The sequence below is a fragment of the Hoplias malabaricus genome, chromosome Y (genome assembly GCF_029633855.1).
Source record: "Hoplias malabaricus isolate fHopMal1 chromosome Y, fHopMal1.hap1, whole genome shotgun sequence".
In the NCBI taxonomy this organism is placed as follows: Eukaryota; Metazoa; Chordata; class Actinopteri; order Characiformes; family Erythrinidae; genus Hoplias; species Hoplias malabaricus.
The window spans coordinates 56,958,719-56,981,213 of NC_089820.1; the positions used below are offsets into that span (position 1 = coordinate 56,958,719).

A 22,495-nucleotide genomic window follows, 5' to 3' on the forward strand; every position below is an offset into this window, starting at 1 on the left:
GTACAGTAGAGACAGTTCTTACCTGTGGTTTTAAACTCAGCAAGTAACTGTGGTTTTCAGTTTAAAAAAGAATAAAGCCACACATCTTATGAGCTTTTTGATGTTTCTGAATTTAAATTTCAAAGCTGTTGGTCAGTGATAGCTGCAGAGTGTGAGATGATCTTTAGCGTCCCCCTGGTTATGCTCCAGGTGAGTATAATTAAACTGCTCATTTAAAACAATACTTTAATGTTAACAGGTTTATAAGGTTGAGTTTCTATATAAATCCTTGTCCTTGTGCTAGGGCTAGTGCCCAGAGGCTGATTCATCACCACGGCCGAGCGACACGGGACCTGACCCTGAAAAAGCAGCCCAGGCTGTTGTAGGTGTAAAACTTTTTTTATTTTACTGCTTATAATGTGTTTGCAAAGCTGCAGTTCCTGTTTCCTGTGGTTTTAAATTCACAGAATAAGGCAATCTGTGGTTAGGAAAAAAAGGTAAAAAATTGTCAGACAGGAACTCACAGACTGAACCACACAGATTAAAGCCTCTGAACTTCTTCATGTTTCTGAATTTAAACCAAAGCTGTTGGTCAGTGATGACTGCAGAGTGTAAGATGATTTTTAATGTCCTTCTGGCTTTGCTCCAGGTGAGTATAATGTGGGTAAATTGAGTAAAATGAGAATTAGGGATTATAGTGTATATTTATGACTGAAATTTCATATTGAAACAATTTCCTAATGATGCATTTCTATTTAAATATTGTTCCTTATTCCAGGCTTTGAACCCTGAGGCTGATTCATCACCACAGCTGAGAAACACGGGACCTGACCTTGAAAAAGATGTCCTGGCAGTTGCAGGTAGGGTTCTCCTGTTTGTGTTCAGTGTTCTAGATGTTTCTGCTTGTGCACACAGACGGACACACGGCAACAACAACAAAACACCAGTAAAATTTCAGTTCGGAAAAAGAAGTAATATTAGTTTTAGTAAAAACAAGAGGTTTAGTTTATGTTTGTCTTCGTATTTATATGTATATTTGTATAATATGTGAACATACACCATGAATAAGGAGTCTGTAATTTGACTGATTCATCACCACAGCTGAGAAACACGGGACCTGACCTTGAAAAAGTAGCCCTGGCAGTTGCAGGCATTAAACTTTTCTTTTACTGGAAATATAATAATGACCATGTAATGATGTGCAAATGGCTTAAACCCTATATTTAATTGGGCAAAAAAAAAAAACATTTTAAATGTTATAAAACATTAGCTGATTTTGAATTTCAAGCTAATGACGTGTTACAGAAAGCAGGGACAGGGTCATGTTTATCAGTGTGTTGCATCAACTCTCCTTTTACCAACATTTTATAAAGCATTTGGGAACTGAGGAGACAAAATCCTGTAGTTCCTGCTTGTTGTAAGATTTCAGTGGCTCAGTACTTCAGGTCTCCATCATGTAATGGGATGGTGGTGGGCAACCTCTCTGCCACAGAAGGGTTAAATGCAGAGACTAAATTTTGTTGAACTGTTGTGATATGACAATGAAATGCCTGTTTCTAGTTTATAGTAAATAAAATATAAATGTGTTTGGAGTGAACACTGAAAAAATATGTTCTCTTCTTTTGAGAATCATTCTAGTGATTTCACAAATACCAGCAGAGCTAGAAAACTCCTCAAACAAACAGTACAGCATTAATGTAATGTAAATTATTTATTATTTGTCATTTAAAAGGTTGTTTTATATTTATGCTAATTTCTCTGTCATGTTTAAGATTAGACTTTATATTGTAGCATTTTAATCAGACGTAGAGCTCATTTAAAGCTGGTGCTGCATCTAGATTTGCTCCTTGCTCCATATGTAGTGCATGATATGAGCCTTTAAAATATGTAACTAATGCAAAAAAAAAAAAAAAATAATAATAATAATAGGGACACCTGCAGATTATGTTAATATTATTACACTAACTTTATTACGGGCAGCATGGGGTGCAGCAAGTAGTGTCTCGTTCACAGCTTCAAGGTCCTGGAGGTTGTGGGTTCGAGTCCCGCTCCGGGTGACTGTCTGAGAGGAGTGTGGAGTGTTCTCCCTGTGTCTGCGTGGGTTTCCTCCGGGTGACTGTCTGTGAGGAGTGTGGGGTATTCTCCCTGTGTCTGTGTGGGTTTCCTCCAGGTGACTGTCTGTGAGGAGTGTGGGGTATTCTCCCTGTGTCTGCGTGGGTTTCCTCTGGGTGACTGTCTGTGAGGAGTGTGGTGTGTTCTCTCTGTGTCTGCGTGGGTTTTCTCCGGGTGACTGTCTGTGAGGAGTGTGGTGTGTTCTCTCAGTGTCTGCGTGGGTTCCCTCCGGGTGACTGTCTGTGAGGAGTGTGGTGTGTTCTCTGTGTCTGCGTGAGTTTCCTCTGGGTGACTGTCTGTGAGCAGTGTCTGTAGGTGTGAGTGAATATGTGAGTGTGTGTTGCCCTGTGAAGGACTAACGCCCCCTCCAGGGTGTGTTCCTGCGTTACACCCAATGATTGCTGGTAGGCTCTGCATCCACCAGGAACCTGAACTGGAATATAGTTCACAGGCGATGAATGAATGAATGAATGAATGAATGAATGAATGAATATTTAACCAACACCAGACCAATATAAATCCGCTAATCTAACACAGGTTGTGAAATTACTACGTCTCCTTTTCCTTTTCTGTTTATTATTTATAAACAGGGTTCTTCCAAGACGTTCCAGTTCTGCAGTTTCCAGAATCCTCTGTGGGGTTAAAGAGGAGAAAGAGAGAGTGGGTGATTCCACCGATCAACTTCCCAGAGAATGACAACGGACCTTTCCCCAAAGCGTTGGTGCAGGTTTGTAGAACTGATCTCTAACTCAATTTAGAAATACCTCTCTGTCTGTTTTATTTTATACCAAATTGCTTCTGTGTCCAGATCAAATCTAATAAGTCTGAGGAAGTTAAGATCACATACAGCATCACTGGAGAAGGAGCAGATCGGCCCCCAGTGGGACTTTTCACTATCAACAGAGACACTGGCTGGCTCTACGTCACAAAGCCTGTAGACAGAGAGGTCAAAAATAAATATGTGGTAAGAGTTTTTGATTCTGTGACTGTAAACATATCAAGGTTAGCCTCAGAAATCACTAAAGAAATGTTTGTTAAAGCAATACATACAGGCACTGTCCTTTTAACATGGTTTGTATTTTTGCTGCCAATTTCAGCTTCAAGCTCATGCTGTGGCAGCAAAAGGAGAAGGAGAAGCTCCCATTAAATTTATTATCAACGTGATTGATGTGAATGATAATAGCCCAGTTTTCACACGATCCATTTACAAAGTCCGTGTTCCTGAAGCTACACCAATCGGTAGTTTAATTTATGTTTAATTTTTGTTGTACAGGTAGATTTCATAATTATTCATAGAGTTTAGTGTGGATCTGTATTTCTCTGTGGATTATTTAATGTTTGATTGTCATTATTACTTTCTGTGCAGGACATGAGTTCATGAAGGTCACAGCCACTGATGCAGATGACCCCTACACTGACAATGCTGATATCAGATACTCCATCATCAGTCAGAATCCGGTAGAGCCGAATCCAAACGTTCGACATTAATCCTGTGACTGGAGCGATTAGAGTCAAAGCTGAGGGACTGGACAGAGAGGTGAGGCTCTTCTCCAGCACGACTTATAAAAGCACATTGATGTCCACTGAGGAAGCATAGCTAGTAGTTTATATACAGTAGTTTGTAGTAGTGTATAGTTTATGTTATTTATATGCACTCATTTTGCCCTGTTATTTTTTACCTTTCCTGCTTCTGTCAAAGTTTCAGTTTATTTCTGCTCTCAGAGCTGATCACTCTGGTCACTGTGGTTTCTAGTAATAATATTTTTAATGATAGTTTCACTTTCTCAAAACGTATTGCATTCTTCCGGGAGGAGTCTCTGAGGAGTGTGGTGTGTTCTCTCTGTGTCCGTGTGGGTTTCCTCCGGGTGACTGTCTGTGAGGAGTGTGGTGTGTTCTCTCTGTGTCTGTGTGGGTTTCCTCCGGGTGACTGTCTGTGAGGAGTGTGGTGTGTTCTCCCTGTGTCTGTGTGGGTTTCCTCCGTGTGTCTATCTGTGAGGAGTGTGGTGTGTTCTCCCTCTGTCCATGTGAGTTTCCTCCGGGTGCTACGGTTTCCTAGCACGCTCCAAAAACACATGACGGTAGGTGGGTTGGCGACTCAAATGTGTCTGTAGGTGTGAGTGTGAGTGTGTGTGTCGCCCTGTGAAGGACTGGTTACTAATAAATACTTAGGCTACTCTTGTTGTCTTTTTACCTTAAAATTACAGCTCCAAGGTCATTGTGATGCTCCACTGAGCTGTAATATGGAGAATAGAGCCTCTGCCTTTGCTAATCATGGTTCAGAACTGCAGACAGTACACTATGTAACACTTGGAGGATGGTAGGAAATCAGCCCCCTCCCTCCCCCTCTCTGTTAATTTCAGGACACTGCTATAAAAATGAATTACACCCTGCAGCTTTAGGGGGCGCATAGGAGCAAAATGACCAAATCTTACCTAGTGTTACTTTAATGACATTTAAATACTGAGTGTGTATATAGACTTGTGTTGCTATATGTTTTATCACTTAATATGTTTTAATGCAAAACCTACTGAGGGTGCTTTTGCAAATGTCATGTGCATAATTCACATAATTCACATGTGTGTTTGTGTATAAATATATATATATATATATATATACATATATTTATATATATATACCCCTCTCATATGTATTATTCATCCATTCATTTATTGTCTTTAAGCGCTTCTTCGGTTCAGGGTCGTGGTGGGTCTGGAGCCTACCCTGGAGGGGGCCATATTTATTATGTACTGAAAAATGCTGTGATGCTGCTGTCTCCTTTAGGATCAGTAAATGTATATATCATTAGAAAAGGCTAAGATGGTCACTGGTGAAAGCTGAGTTGATGTGGAATAAAATAATTTCCTAATCATGACTCTTGATTCTTCCAGAACTACTCTGCATATGAGTTGAGGATTCAAGCTGCAGATTTGGCTTCTCGAAGAAGCCAAGCAAAAGTTCTCATTGAACTAACAGACAGCAACGACAATGCACCCGAATTTGAGAAGACCTCGGTAAAGCACTTCACTGAATACTATGGTTTACAGAAAACTGACTGAACTTACAGGTTTAAATTTAAATGTATTTTAATCCTGAATCATATCTCAGTGTGTTGTTTTCAAACTAAGGAAAGTGATTCTTTATTAAGACGTGTGTTTTTGTCTTTCAGTACACTGTGTCTGTCCCAGAGAATACAGTGGGAGCTGTGGTGGTGAAGATGGTGGTGACTGATGGAGATGAACCTCAGACCCCTGCCTGGACAGCCAAGTTCAGGATCATTCAAGGAGACACCAGTGGAGTTTATAATGTTAGCACAGGACCAAACAAACAGGAGGGCATCATTACCACTGTTAAGGTAGCACTGACACCACTTCAAATTGTCAGCTGAATAAACCCTGGGGCGTCTTAGTTCTTGAGTTCACTGACTTTTCTTCTGTGTTCCTCCAGCCTCTGGACTTTGAGACAAACCCAAAGTACACTCTGTTGGTGGTTGTGGAGAACGACGTTCCTTTTGTTAAACCCATGACCACGTCCACTGCCACAGTCACTGTGAACGTCCTGGATGTGAATGAAGCTCCAGTGTTTGATCCAGAGGTGAAAGAGGTTTCTGTACCTGAAGATACAGCTGTTGGTTCTTTTCTGACTGTGTACACCGCCACTGATCCAGACACAGCGAGGACTCAGACCGTGACGTAAGAGCCACCAAACATAACCCTTCTTACTAAATGTGATGAGAATATTTCAGATCATTCATTTTGGTGTGATATTTAGCTTTTACTGGTTTTTGTTTTCTTTACTTGAGGAGCATTTTGACTTGTAGGTTTTTGTTGTAACTAATATGTTTCCCACAGCTAGTTTTAAAGGAACACTAGGTACTATATTTACTGTAAAATTACAGCTTCAAAATCATTGTGATGCTTCACTGAATAATGGGGGGTGGGGGGGTAGTGCTACTTTGGGTGATTTTCACTGTGCAACCTTAGGGGGACCCCAGGAGCAAAAATACAGAATCATACTTAGTGCTCCTTTAGGTATGCAAAACAAAAAACACCTAATTGTTTTCTTGGACTCTCAGATAAAGAAGCACTGATATTGATTGTGTATCTGCTGTTTGTTGTAGGTATCGTGTAGGTGCTGATGCTGCTGGTTGGCTGAGTGTTGATGGAGAGACTGGAGTCGTCAAAGTGAAGAGCCCCATGGACAGAGAGTCAGATTTTGTGAAAGATGGAAAATACAGAGCTCTGATCCTGGCCGTGGACGATGGTAACTCTATGATTAATGTTCTCTATTTACAAAATAACTTGCTGTCGCTTTTCCTAACAGACTTCACACATTTACAGATCAGGTTCCAGCCACTGTTACAGGAACCCTCCTGATAAATTTGGCTGCTGTGAACTCTCCCGTTATTGAAGAGAGGATGATCACAGTGTGCAGTAAGGAGCCAGCTCCAGTGCTGCTGTCTGTGACGGATAAAATGGGCCTGGTTTTGCTGCTCCGTTTAAGGTGGATCTCCAAGGAGAAAGTAGGAACTACTGGAGGGCCGAGATGGACAAAAATGGTAAGCTCTTTACTATGTGACTTCTTGACATAAACAAGGTCAGCTAAAGAACAAGAAAAAATATTAAAAAAAAAAATCTTAAAGTTCATGCGTAATATGTATAAAATATATTAATTACAGTAGAGCATGGTCTACATCACATGCTGCTAAATGCACTGTCCTCAACAACAGAGAATAGCATTTTCTCTATTCATTTTGTAACAAGCCTTAATTTATTTGAATTTTGTGTTCTACCTCAAACAGTGCAGCAGTATCACTCTGGTTTCTCTGCTCCAGAATCTAACTGCTGCACAGTTGCACAAAATGCGGGGTTGAACCCGAACCCCGCATTTTGCGGGGTAGAAACACACCTTATATAATCAGCTTTGTAAGTCTTGAATGTCTGAATGCGTCTGTGAGCTCCGTATACCGTTAGAAAGCGCAGATCCTACCGTTTCTAAAAATAGCGCTCTCATCGCCGTACTGTGAAGCCTCTGGGAGTAATCCAGTGTGAAAAACCACCTAAAAATCAAGGCGTTCCTTCAAAATTTTTGTCTTATGTCCTTGTCATGAAAGACTCTAATGATAGGCGCTAAAATCAGAAAAAAGACGCTGCAAAGGGACAAGAAAGACGCTGTTTACTTTCAGTTTTGTTTTGACTCACATAACGTCAACCCACGCTGTCTCTGGGCAGAAAACTATGAGTCATCAGCAAAAACATATTCCTATTATTGATTTATAGTTTTTCAAGGTTTTTTTTAGGTTTCACATCAAATAACACTGCATTAGATCAACAAATATAAACTAAAAAGCTTAAATAATTATTTATTGTGTGTTTTCTAAATAAACAAGTATTATTTCATCATTTTTTAAAAAGATTATAATAATAATAATAATTGTAAATATTATCAGCATCTGAGAAAACTGCCAAAGTACCAAAATGTTTTTTATTTGTTGGGATATTGTCCATATTTGCCCTGAACTAAATTCCTGAAAGTCTGGGCCTGCTGTGACTGTCAGAACTTTATCAGTCATACATCCCAGAGCTTAGAATATCAAGAAAAATATGTCCGTCTGATGCTACAAATTTATTTTATCAGAGTAATATGACATGTAATAAATTTAGCATCAAAATGCTTATGTTTTCAACTAAAAGACACCTCACACTAACAATCTGTGTCAAGATATCCGATGTGGGAATATGATTTCAAGGCTGTACATTGAGAAATATGAAAAAAAAAGCAGGCGCTAGGTAAAATTTTTGGTCAAAACATGACAAATTTATAGAAAAATTGATTTATCGGTCAGCATGAAAACCTCAAGTGATTACATATTTGAGGAGCAAAGGTTCTTTAGAAAATAAAACAACATAGCCATATTCAATATGTCACATAATTACTGTTTAAATGCAACCGAAAGAGGCACTGACAAATAAACGGAATAGCAAAATAGCTATATATATAGAGTCCTTAAAGTGGATCAGAAAACTCCAGTAAAAAGCTGCTGAACAGGAAGCCCGTGTCAGCTTTGATACGTTTCAGTTTTGCGCTGGAGTTCTGAGTTTGGAGATGGAGCTGTTTTAGGTAGAAATCAAAGTATTTAAGTGCTGGCATTTTGGACCTTTTAATGTTCAACTTTATACTTTGTTGAATCCATTATAAATTTCTTTCTTACTCGTGGGAACAGTGAAATTGCTCCACACTGTGTAAATCAGTCAGTGGCTGCTCAGTTTAACGGAATCTGCACTTTTTTCTTTGGTCCTAAAATTGAAAGCACATTTTTTGGCCAAATTATTTTGTAGTGTGACAGAACGAACAACCCAGCACCACTAGTTAAATATTACCTTTCCTCTCTTATTCCTAATAGTCCTTTCTGTCCCGGTTTTTTCTTCAGTAGCTCACACATACAACCTTCATTTGACCTTTTTCTTACAAAGTTCACATTGCTTTGTAGTAGATTATTGTTCATTGTTGTTTTGCTGTAGGAACTGGAATTGTCCTCACTCCTAAAACTGCACTGAAGCAGGGAAAATACAGCATTACTCTGAGGGTGTATGACAACAGATTCCTGTTTCAGGATCACATTTTTCTAGCCACTGTACACGAATGCATAGGAGAAGTGGAGTATTTTTGTCTGAAGGTTTGAGAGAAGTTGCACATTTTACTTAAAAATCAATTACAAGCTTCATCTCAATAATTAAACAGAATCTTTATTTATGCTGGAATATATTTGTTTTATCTGATGTTTGCTGTAGATTGGTTTAAAATACAATAACTTCTTTACTGTGTGTTTAATTCTTAAAACTCTTTTCAAATTCTGCTGTATTCATTTTACAATTATTTTTATCAATTAAATGTATATTGTGTGGTGGAAAAAATATGCATTGTATGTGTTTTATTTGGCATATTTGGCTTTTTAATTAATTAGTAATTTTTCATTCATTGTCTGTAATCATTATCCAGTTCAGGGCAGCGGTGAGTCCGGAGCCTACCCAGAATCACAAGGCGCAAGGCAGGAACACACCCTGGAGGGGGCGCCAGTCCTTCACAAGGCGACACACACTCACACATTCATTCATACACTCACACATTCACTCACACACTCACAGCTACAGACACATTTGAGTCACCAATCCATCTACCAACGTGTGGAGGAAACCAGGATGATCAGGCTATAAACCCCTGAGTGGTCTGGAGTGGCATTCATAGATTAAGAACAATGCAAATACAATGCAGTGAATGTCTTGTTCGACGTGTGGAAATCTTCATGTGGTGCTGACCATGGCCTAATGGTTAGAGTTGTCTTTGCAGGACACTGGGTTAGATTTGGGGTTTTTCTCCTGTGTCGCCCCCTAGTGTAATTCATTTTTACAACACTTTACAAAATGGCAAAGACAGAGGCTCTATTCTCTCTATTCCAGCTCAGTGGAGCATCACAATGTTTTGGAAGCTGTAATTCTAAGGTAAATATATTATGTAGTGTTTTTTAATCATCGTATATACGCTGTATGTCCAAATGTTTGCTTTAATTTTGAGCCATTGCTGACACAAATGTGCAGATGCACACAGAGCTTGTCCAGACCCTGTAGATAAGTGTTGCCAATAGAGTAGGACTCTCAGAGGCAGATAAAAGCCTGATGCCAGTTAAAGGCTGGTAGTGGAGAAGTGGTGTTGGATTCTCTGGAATGATTGTCCTCCATTCAATACTTAGGGATGATCAGGGGATTGAGGGTGAGGTGGAGTGATGATGATTTACCTTCCTGACTTCACTAAGGCTTTTGTTGCTGAATGCCTTCCCTGGACAGTAGAGACAGTTCTTACCTGTGGTTTTCAACTCAGCAAGTAACTGTGGTTTTCAGTTTAAAAAAAAAACACATCTTATGAGCTTTTTGAATGTTTCTGAATTTAAATTTCAAACCTGTTGGTCAGTGACAGCTGCAGAGTGTGAGATGATCTTTAGCGTCCCCCTGGTTATGCTCCAGGTGAGTATAATTAAACTGCTCATTTAAAACAATACTTTAATGTTAACAGGTTTATAAGGTTGAGTTTCTATATAAATTCTTGTCCTTGTGCTAGGGCTAGAGCCCAGAGGCTGATTCATCACCACGGCCGAGCGACACGGGACCTGACCCTGAAAAAGCAGCCCAGGCTGTTGTAGGTGTAAAACTTTTTTTATTTTACTGCTTATAATGTGTTTGCAAAGCTGCAGTTCCTGTTTCCTGTGGTTTTAAATTCACAGAATAAGGCAATCTGTGGTTAGGAAAAAAAGGTAAAAAATTGTCAGACAGGAACTCACAGACTGAACCACACAGATTAAAACCTCTGAACTTCTTCATGTTTCTGAATTTAAACCAAAGCTGTTGGTCAGTGATGACTGCAGAGTGTAAGATGATTTTTAATGTCCTTCTGGCTTTGCTCCAGGTGAGTATAATGTGGGTAAATTGAGTAAATGAGAATTAGGGATTATAGTGTATATTTATGACTGAAATTTCATATTGAAACCATTTCCTAATGATGCATTTCTATTTAAATATTGTTCCTTATTCCAGGCTTTGAACCCTGAGGCTGATTCATCACCACAGCTGAGAAACACGGGACCTGACCTTGAAAAAGATGTCCTGGCAGTTGCAGGTAGGGTTCTCCTGTTTGTGTTCAGTGTTCTAGATGTTTCTGCTTGTGCACACAGACGGACACACAGCAACAGCAACAAAACACCAGTAAAATTTCAGTTCGGAAAAAGAAGTAATATTAGTTTTAGTAAAAACAAGAGGTTTAGTTTATGTTTGTCTTCGTATTTATATGTATATTTGTATAATATATGAACATACACCATGAATAAGGAGTCTGTAATTTGACTGATTCATCACCACAGCTGAGAAACACGGGACCTGACCTTGAAAAAGTAGCCCTGGCAGTTGCAGGCATTAAACTTTTCTTTTACTGGAAATATAATAATGACCATGTAATGATGTGCAAATCGATTAAACCCTATATTTAATTGTAAATAGCACAAAAAATACATTTTAAATGTTATAAAACATTAGCTGATTTTGAATTGAAAGCTAATGACATGTTACATAAAGCAGGGACAGGGTCATGTTTATTAGTGTGTTGCATCAACTCTCTTTTTACTAACATCTTACAAAGTGTTTGGGAACCGAGGAGACAAAATGCTGTAGTTCTGGCTTGTTGTAAGATTTCAATGGCTCAGTACTTCAGGTCTCCATCATGTAATGTTACACACAGGTGGTGTGCAAAAACTCTCTGCCACAGAAGGGTTAAATGCAGAAACTAAATGTTGTTGAACTGCTGTGAAATGACAATGAAATGCCTGTCTATAGTTTATATTTTATATAAAGCACCCTTAGGTTTGTGTTTGGAGTGCACACAGAAAAAAAAAAATGTTCTCTTCTATTGAGAATCATTCTTGTGATTTCACAAATACTGTTGGTAACTGTTGGTAGAGGGTAGGGGACCCCCACCTTCTCCTTGACTTCTTGAAAGTGATGTGAATTACACACTGTGAATTACACTAAACAGCTGCAGGGGGAGCACAGGAGCAAAACTACAGAATCTTACCTAGTGTTGCTTTAAAGGAATACTATGTGAGATTTGGATGTTTTGCTCCCGGGGCTCCCCCTAGTGTAATTTGTATTTACAGCACAGTACTGAAATCATTCGGGAGCTGGAGAGAGTGGGGGTGGTTCTCTGCCCTCCTCCAAAACTTACATAGTGCTGTTTCAGCAGTGCTGAGCCTAAAGTGACAAAATTATATAGTGTTCCTTTCAGTCTTAAAAAGCCTGCTTGTTTCCAGGGACTTTCTCTCAGATAAAGAAGCACTGATATTGATTGTGTATCTGCTGTTTGTTGTAGGTATCGTGTAGGTGCTGATGCTGCTGGTTGGCTGAGTGTTGATGGAGAGACTGGAGTCGTCAAAGTGAAAAAAAACATGCTGTAGCTTTTCCTAATAGACTTCACACATTTACAGATGAGGTTCCAGCCACTGGTACAGGAACCCTCCTGATAAATGTGGAGGATGTGAATGATAACTCTCCTGTTATTGAAGAGAGGATGATAACAGTGTGCAGTAAGGAGCCAGCTCCAGTGCTGCTGTCTGTGACGGATAAAGACGGGCCTGGTTTTGCTGCTCCATTTAAGGTGGAGCTCCAAGGAGAAAGTAGGGACCACTGGAGGGCCGAGATGGACAAAAATGGTAAGCGCTTTACTATGTGACTTCTTGACAAAAACAAAATTGAATTTGAGAACAAAGTAAGGTGAAAAATATAAACAAACATTCAAATTTAACACAACACAAGTTCAAAAATAAAACATATATCAAATATATTAATTACAGTACGACATGAAATACTGAAATACTAAATACTTTATGTTTTATTATTATTATTATTATTATTATTATTATTTTTAAACAAATCCTGAGTGTATTTGAAACAGTGCAGAACTTACATTTTGGCTCCTCTTCCCCAGTGTTTAACTTACGGTTGAGTTTTAAGGCCACGGTGATGAAAAAAATAAATAAACAAGATAAATAAGAGAATAAAGTCAGAATTCTGAGAATACTCTCTGAATAACTCGCTGCACGTACAATGGGGCAGACACAGTGTAATTGTGGAATGTAGTGTGTTGCTTAAGTCATACTATGGTATAGATTTCAGGAATAAACACTCAGTTCTCTTCCACATCAGGACCACTGTGTGACTAGTGGTTCTAAGGCTCTGGCCCGCCGGCGGGCCAGAAATCGCGCATATTTAATCGCCGCACAAACACCGCCAAAACAAACAATTTTCATCGCTTCACTTATTTTGAGCTTTCTTCTTCCAAACGAGACCAAATGTGAGTCTTTCCGGGAAACCGTTCGCGTATAATCCTCATGTTTGTGTCAAGAGTGCTGGTCCAGAAAAATCTTCTGACAAAATACGAAAATGTTTTAAAAATCTCGCTCGCAGAGAACCGTAATTTCTTTCACTCCTCCTTCTTTGTTCTCTGCAGCCACACACCTCTGAAGCCGCTATGAGTCATACCTCTGTGAAAAAAATGATGCGCACAGCTGTGGAGGCGGGCAAAAGCGAGGTCTTCCTGTTAGCGCTCTGCTAAAGCGCTAAATTTGGTCGCTAAACAGACGCAGACGCCGCGAGAGAGACTCAAACGGTTCTGTTTAACTGCAAGAGGCTCCACAAACAGTAATCAAGTCAATAAACGTGTTCTGAGAGCTTATATTTCTTTATTTCCCTCACTCAGGACCTTTAAATATCGCCTGCGCCGCGAAGCCGCTGCCTAGCGCTCCCAGCCAATCCGTCGCGGCTTTCCGGGATGGGATTTAAAGGGCCACTTCGGTAAGAACGGAACTCAGTATTACTTTATTTTTGCAGAAAAAATTATAATATTCCTTATGGAGAACTTGGAGAGGCCATCTGTCCACTGTCTGCTCCAGCTGCAATAACTTCAAATCAGTATGAGGTATCAACTCCAAATTTTAGACTGTGAAAATAGACCCCTGGAGACACACTTTAAAATAAAAAGTTTCAGTTTATAGTCACTAACATTTTTTTTTCAAAAATAAGAAAAGCGCCTACATTTTTTTGTGGTTTTCATAAGCTTTTCACCACTTATATATTTCAGGATCTCAAAATTGTTTCTTTTACAAATTTGAAGGGTTTTCTGTAAAAATAAATCATGATAATGCCTCTAGTTTATTCACTGCCTGAACAGATAGCCTCTAGATTTGGGTTATGTAGTTTCAGACGGAAAATGGAAAAAAGGCCTGGATTTATAAGAGTTAAACCCTGAATCAGTGCACGATCCCATGGCATGTAGTTTCACATGATACAATTAATGATCACGAAAAATGATGGATCCAGAACGAGTGGAACTCTGGCATCCACGAGGCTCCATCGTGTTACGGCTCAGACTCCTGCAATAAACTAAAGCCTTATGCATCGCAGTCAGGGGTTGAACTGATGGGAGTTAATCGTCATGTCGTGTGGATGCGTTTACAAAAACAATTCTGTTCACTTCACTGACTGCTTCTTTCACAACTCACTCATGGTGCACAGACTGAGTCTGTCTGTCTACACATTATAATAAATAATAACCCAAACAGTGTTTCTCTAAATATTCTGACTTTATTCTATGAATAATACTGACTTTTTTTTACTCAAATATTCAGAGATTATTCTCAGAATTCTGACTTTATTTTCGGAATCTTGTTGTTGTTGTTTTTTTCAACACTATTAAAAAAAAGCTCCGTCGTATTAACTGAATCAGTTAAAGCAGAAAAATATAAATAATGTGAAACTTAATCTCAGGAAAACACTTTTAACTTTCTTTTTCATCTTACATTAGGGTTTGGAGCATGATGCTGTGTTTTAGACAGAAATCAAAGAATTAAAATTCTGGGGTTTTGAACCCCTTAGTAACGTCTTATATTATAACTTGTTGAATATATTATAAATGGTTTTGTTCCTCGAGGAAACAGTGAAATAGCTCCACATTGGTGACATTAATCAGCTGCTGCTCCATTTGTTTAAATCTGCACTTTCTCTTTGGTCCTAAAATTGACTTTATTTTATTTGGCCACAAAAATTTAGGCAGCGTTCTACATTTCACTTTGTTGTAATCCTACTTTTCTCACAATGTTCATATTTCTTTGTAATGGATTATTGTTCAATGTTGTTCTGCTGTAGGAACTGGAATTGTCCTCAGTCCTAACACTGCACTGGAGCAGGGAGAATACAACATTGTTCTGAGGGTGTATGACAACTTCTCCAGTATCAGGACAACACTGTTCTAGCCGCTGTATATGAATGCATAGGAGAAGTGGAGTATTTTTGTCTGAAGGACAAAAGAGAAGTGGCTCATTTTACTTAAAACCCAATTACAAACTTCAGCAAAAACATATTTTGATTTCTTTGGAGTAATAAGAAGGAAAATATAATCATTGTCAGATTTTCAATTTCAAGTTGATTTTTAATTAGTTTTTTATACTTTATTTACGTTGTGGTTTTCAACATTATCTTATTGTTTGCTGCAGAATTGTTTCACAGTTCAGTAACTGCTTTAATGTGTGGTTAATTTTCAAACATCTTTTCTCATTCTTCTGTATTCATTTCACTAGTCAATTAAATCAATTACATTTCTGTAGTGGTGTGTAAAAATGTGCCTGTGTCTTATTCAGCGTATTTGCACGTGTGGTTTAAGAAATCTTAAGGTGTCACTGAATAATAGAACTCTTTTTCTTCTGTTTTTGAGTTTTGTAAGTTTTTCGTTTACTGATTCACCAGTTACTAACATCTAAATCACAACTCAGCTTCCATAAAGAGGGAGATATTCTGGTGAACACACACACACACACACCCTAAGTGGTGGGCCGTTAGATCAGCAGGTAGGGTTTGTTTCTCAAGGGCACTTCAGCCTTGGTTATGAAGGGGGATATAGTGCTTTTTCCTGTCGGTTCCTGGGATTGAACCAGAGCTTTCAGCCCCAGCCTGCTTCTCTAACCCAGTGGTTCCCAAACTTTATTTGCAGCACCTCTGTGTTTATCTGTGGCAGTGAGCACACACTAGTGCAGTGGGGCAGTGAACACACACCAGGAAGGTGAGCATTTGGGGGATTAAGAGCTTTGCACAAGAGCATCTCAGTAATAGATGTTGAGGGAGGAGACATTTCAAGCCTAATTCTCTAGACATTTGGCCATGGCTAAGGAAGTGACTTAATTAATTACTACCAAGGTCTGCAGTAGTCAGTGTTCAGTCTAAAGTGTGGAATCAATGTGAAACTGCCATTGATGGCTACTGTATATTTAAAGTACTGTACTGGGCTTTGTTTTTATCATATTGTGGCAGTCAATGGGAGGTGCCACTGGAGCAGAGGCTCATGGGACTGTTTTTGTTCATGCTTAGATGTTATAGTTATTAATGGTTTAATTTAGTCAGTGATGTGTTGCTCTTACTGTTTCTGGTTTGTGATGTCAGTGATGCATTGTTATTGTGGGTGGCCACCATGACCGAGATGTGTATGGCAATTAATGACCTTGGGCTATTTTTCGTGGGTGTGGGAGTTCTGGTTTGTGTCAATAAAAGTGCAGTTTCTGTGATGCTCCACCAGGTGGGTTCAGGAATAGCAGTAAAGCTAAGAAACCTCTTTCTCCTTCTGGTGCTCGCCACATTAAAGTAACAGAGCACAGAGCTGTATGGTGTGACTCAGTAGGAGGTCTATGGAAGGAAATCTGTCTCAGACTTTGAAATATTACCACCTTTGAATTTGTAGTACTGAATTTTTTTGCACTGAAATTATGCATCTGAATATAATTGCCCTTGAATATAACTCATGAATTTAAGAATTTTCACTGTTATTCAAGGTTAATAAATTCAGATAAAAAAATTCAAGCTCAAAAAAATTCAAATAATATATTTCGAAGTTGCTCAAATTCGGTAGACGAAATTCAGATACCAAAATATCTGTTTGAGATACCAGAGTTAAAAATGAGCAATCGTTTCATTTGGATTTTCTTTTTCACCTTTAATGGTGCAGTTGTTGCGTTCTTTCACGATAAAAACAAATCTATAAATATTACTGAAATTGGACAGCTCAGAGCCCAGTACAGTACTTTAAATATACAGTAGCCATCAATGGCAGTTTCACATTGATTCCACACTTTAGACTGAACACTGACTACTGCAGACCTTGGTAGTAATTAATTAAGTCACTTCCTTAGCCATGGCCAAATGTCTAGAGAATTAGGCTTGAAATGTCTCCTCCCTCAACATCTATTACTGAGATGCTCTTGTGCAAAGCTCTTAATCCCCCAAATGCTCACCTTCCTGGTGTGTGTTCACTGCCCCACTGCACTAGTGTGTGCTCACTGCCACAGATAAACACAGAGGTGCTGCAAATAAAGTTTGGGAACCACTGGGTTAGAGAAGCAGGCTGGGGCTGAAAGCTCTGGTTCAATCCCAGGAACCAACAGGAAAAAGCACTATATCCTCCTTCATAACCAAGGCTGAAGTGCCCTTGAGGAACAAACCCTACCTGCTGATCTAACGGCCCACCACTTAGGGTGTGTGTGTGTGTGTGTTCACCAGAAGATTTCCCTCTTTATGGAAGCTGAGTTGTGATTTAGATGTTAGTAACTGGTGAATCAGTAAACGAAAAACTTACAAAACTCAAAAACAGAAGAAAAAGAGTTCTATTATTCAGTGACACCTTAAGTTTTCTTAAACCACACGTGCAAATACGCTGAATAAGACACAGGCACATTTTTACACACCACTATAGAAATGTATAAATTAAATTGATTTAATTGACTAGTGAAATGAATACAGAAGAATGAGAAAAGATGTTTGAACATTAACCACACATTAAAGCAGTTACTGAACTGTGAAACAATTCTGCAGCAAACAATAAGATAATGTTGAAAACCACAACGTAAATAAAGTATAAAAAAAACAAATTAAAAATCAACTTGAAATTGAAAATCTGACAATGATTATACTTTCCTTCTTATTACTCCAAAGAAATCAAAATATGTTTTTGCTGAAGTTGGTAATTGGGTTTTAAGTAAAATGAGCCACTTCTCTTTTGTCCTTCAGACAAAAATACTCCACTTCTCCTATGCATTCATATACAGTGGCTAGAACAGTGTTGTCCTGATACTGGAGGCCGTTGTCATACACCCTCAGAACAATGTTGTATTTTCCCTGCTCCAGTGCAGTGTTAGGACTGAGGACAATTCCAGTTCCTACAGCAGAACAACATTGAACAATAATCCATTACAAAGAAATATGAACGTTGTGAGAAAAGTAGGATTACAACAAAGTGAAATGTAGAACGCTGCCTAAATTTTTGTGACCAAATAAAATAAAGTCAATTTTAGGACCAAAGAGAAAGTGCAGATTTAAACAAATGGAGCAGCAGCTGATTAATGTCACCAATGTGGAGCTATTTAACTGTTTCCTCGAGGAACAAAAACCATTTATAATATTCATTCATTTTTTGTAACCGCTTATCCAATTCAGGGTCGCAGTGGGTCCAGAGCCTACCTGGAATCATTGGGCGCAAGGCAGGAATACACCCTGGAGGGGGAGCCAGTCCTTCACAGGGCAACACAGAAACACATTCACTCACACCTACGGACACTTTTGAGTCGCCAATCCACCTACTAACGTGTGTTTTTGGAATGTGGGAGGAAACCGGAGCACCTGGAGGAAACCCATGCGGACACAGGGAGAACACACCAACTCCTCACAGACAGTCACCCGGAGCAGGAATCGAACCCACAACCTCCAGGTCCCTGGAACTGTGTGACTGCGACACTACCTGCTGCGCCACCGTGCCGCCCTCATTTATAATATATTCAACAAATTATAATATAAGACGTTATTAAGGGGTTCAAAACCCCAGAATTTTAATTCTTTGATTTCTGTCTAAAACACAGCATCATGCTCCAAACCCTAATGTAAGATGAAAAAGAAAGTTAAAAGTGTTTTCCTAAATTAAGTTTCGCATTATTTATATTTTTCTGCTTTAACTGATGAAGTTAATATGACGAAGCTTTAGGGCCACGGCGTTGGAAAAAAAAAAAAGATTCTGAGAATAAAGTCAGAATTCTGTGAATAATCTCTGAATATTTAAGTAAAAAAAGTCAGTATTATTCAGAGAATAAAGTCAGAATATTTAGAGAAACACTGTTTTGGGTTAATATTTATTATAATGTGTAGACAGACAGACTCACAGTCTGTGCACCATGAGTGAGTTGTGAAAGAAGCAGTCAGTGAAGTGAACAGAATTATTTATTTATTGCATCCACACGACATGACGACTAACTCCCATCAGTGCACCCTCTGACTGACGATGCATAAGGCTTTAGTTTATTGCACGAGTCCGAACTGTAATGTGATGGAGTCTTGTGGACAATTTTTCTCAGATTTATTCAGAGAATATTCTCAGAATTCTGACTTTATTCTCTTATTTATCTTTTTTTTTTTTTCATCACCGTGGCCTTAAAACTCAACCGTAAGTTTAACACTGGGGAAGAGGAGCCAAAATGTAAGTTCTGCACTGTTTCAAATACACTCAGGATTTGTTTAAAAAAAAAAAAAAATAAAAGCATAAAGTATTTAGTATTTCAGTATTTCATGTCGTACTGTAATTAATATATTTTATATACGTTTTATGTATAAACTTGTGTTATTTTTTAATTTTTGGTTATTTTTCACATGACTTTGTTCTCAAATTCAATTTTGTTTTTGTCAAGAAGTCACTTAATAAAGAGCTTACCATATTTGTCCATCTCGGCTCTCCAGTGGTTCCTACTTTCTCCTTGGAGCGCCACCTTAAACGGAGCAGCAAAACCAGTCCCATCTTTATCCGTCACAGACAGCAGCACTGGAGCTGGCTCCTTACTGCACACTGTGATCATCCTCTCTTCAATAACAGGAGAGTTATCATTCACATCCTCCACATTTATCAGGAGGGTTCCTGTACCAGTGGCTGGAACCAGATCTGTAAATGTGTGAAGTCTATTAGAAAAAGCTACAGCATGTTTTTAAAGTAAATAAAGCAAAACAACAAAGAGTTACCATCGTCCACGGCCAGGATCAGAGCTCTGTATTTTCCATCTTTCACAAAATCTGACTCTCTGTCCATGGGGCTCTTCACTTTGACGACTCCAGTCTCTCCATCAACACTCAGCCAACCAGCAGCATCAGCACTTACACGATACCTACAACAAACAGCAGATACACAATCAATATCAGTGCTTCTTTATGTGAGAGAAAGTCCAAGAAAACGAGCAGGCTTTTTAAGACTTAAAGGAACACTATATAATTTTGTCACTTTAGGCTCGGCACTGCTGAAACAGCACTATGTAAGTTTTGGAGGAGGGCAGGGAACCACCCTCACTCCCTCCAGCTCCCCATTAATTTGAGAAGGGTATCTCTGCAGGCCGGAGGCAGGTCCAAGTGGGCGGTACAGCTCCAAGTCGGCCGTACAGCTCCACGTCAACTGTACAGCTCCAAATGAGCGCGGAAGAACACTTTAAGCACTCTTAAAAAGAGAATAACCGTTTAACTGAGACCACATGTACTGAGAATGATAATGTTTGCTTACATATAGGCTACTACTCACTTCCTAACAAGAGACAGGACAGTAAATATGGGTTCAGCAGCACAGCTCAGTGCTGGGGTGCTATATATTCCTCACCTGGCATTAGGTTCATGTTTCTCTACTCCAGAGAATCCAATTCTATTGTCAGTATTTCTCTAAAGGGATTTCTCTACAGGGAGGCAGTGTGTGCACGTTTGCACATCTGTGTTAGTTATGGGTGCAACTTAATGTAGAATACATTCATTACACATTTGTCCTCAAATATTTGTACATATGGTTTATTTCTGAAATAAACTGAATAAATGAACTATATAAAAATAAATTGATAGCGTGATGATGCGGCAGGTAGTGATGCAGTCACACAGCTCCAGGGACCTGGAGGTTGTGCGTTTGAGCCACACTCCATGTGACTGTCTGTGAGGAGTTGGTAGGTGGATTGGCGAATCAGTGTGAGTGAATGTGTGTGTGTGTGTGTGTGTGTGTGTGTCGCCCTGTGATTCTGGTTAGGCTCTGGACTGGACCCACTGTGACCCTTAATTGTAAAAGCAGTTTCAGACAATGAATGAATAAAGGAATGATAGTCCTTCTACAGATTCACATGCACAATCCAGGTAAGAAGAAAGCGAGGCTTTCTGACAGTCTGAGCCAGTGTTATCTAATTCTGATCCTATTCTACCTGTTCAAACAACTTGATTCAACTAATTTTGTGAGGAGGGTGTTCCAGGACCTGGTTCTGATGCCAAATCAAAGCATATGTGATTATCTGAACACAAAGTGTAATACATAATACTCTACAACAAGGACAAACTTCTATAAAGAATCATTTAAAACCATGCAAAGGAACTAGATGAAGTACAGTGAACTTCTCTGAACGTCTGTTTATATTCTTAGTTTTAAGTTGAGCCAAATTTCCTGAAAGATTGCATCACTATCTTGGAATTCATTATACCATAACTACATTACAGTGAACTTCCATCTTATTAAGTTCATCTTGTAGCTACATGCACTGACTCTATTGTCATATACACCCACTATGACTGAGTGCTCATGGTAGGTTTGCTAAATATTATGATTATTTGCAAATGATTAGCACCATTTGTCCCATGTCCATTAATGGAAAGGAGCTGCTTTAAATATTTATTTGAACAGTGGGCCATTTTCTATAGTGTTACTTAAGGGTTTACACATTTAAACTGATTATAATCCAATACTGTGCTGAGTACAAAACAAATAATATAGTCCTATAATTCTGTAATCAAATTAAAATAATGATTGTAGACATGAGAGACCTAATGAATTTCATAAGTTTGCAGTTCACCCCATAATCAATTACCAAAAATATATAATTAAAATATCAGAAGTGCTATGTATTTCATTTTCACTGAAACCTAATATTTTAAACTATAACTAGTGGAGGGTACCTAGTTCTGTTGGAGAGAAACTATGCCCTTTTTTCAAGTCACAAAGGCTGCTTTTCCTACATTCGCCTTCCCACAAAACATAGATCGCCCACCTGCTGCGTACGCCCCTCCCACTTGCGGGCCTCCGGCCTGCAGAGATATGTAGTTGATTAATTTCAGTACTGTGCTATAAATACGAATTACACTAGGGGGAGCCCCAGGAGCAAAACATCCAAATCTTACATAGTGTTCCTTTAAAGCAACAATAGGTAAGATTCTGTATTTTTGCTCCTGTGCTCCCCCTGCAGCTGTACAGTGTAATTCACTTTTACATCACTGTCAAGAAGTCAAGGGGGAGGTGGGGGGTCCCCTACCCTCTACCAACAGTTACATAGTGTAGTTCCTGCAGTGCTGATCCCAAGGTAGCAACAACAGAGGCTCTATTCTCCCTCTTACAGCTCAGTGGAGCATCACCATGATTTTGAAGCTGTCCAATTTTTAAATCTCAATTAGGGCTCAAGATTTAGGTTTAAAAATTAAGTTTAAGGGTTAGAATGAGTAATTAGTTTCAGAATTTAAGGTTTGGGGTTAGATTTAGTGTTTTGTGTTAGATTTTAAGGAAAAATACCACACCTAGTGTTCTTTTAAAAATAGCTGTACAAAACATATTTAGTTATAACAAGAATCTACAAGTTAAAAATGATGATTTATCACAGCAGAATAAATGATCTGAATGATATGTCCATCACATTTAGTAATAAGGGTTATGGTTGGTGGCTCTTACGTCACGGTCTGAGCCCTCGCTGTGTCTGGATCAGTGGCGGTGAACACAGTCAGCTGAGAACCAA

General features: G+C 38.9%; 1 protein-coding gene and 1 pseudogene across 1 annotated transcript in view; one reads left to right on the top strand and one right to left on the bottom strand.

Annotated features, from left to right (window-relative positions):
* LOC136678475 (uncharacterized) overlaps positions 1–22,495 on the bottom strand; it is a 59,592-nt gene that overhangs the window by 35,816 nt on the left and 1,281 nt on the right. The gene's annotated exons all lie outside the window — the stretch shown is intronic.
* Positions 173–8,938, top strand: LOC136679359 (B-cadherin-like; annotated as a pseudogene).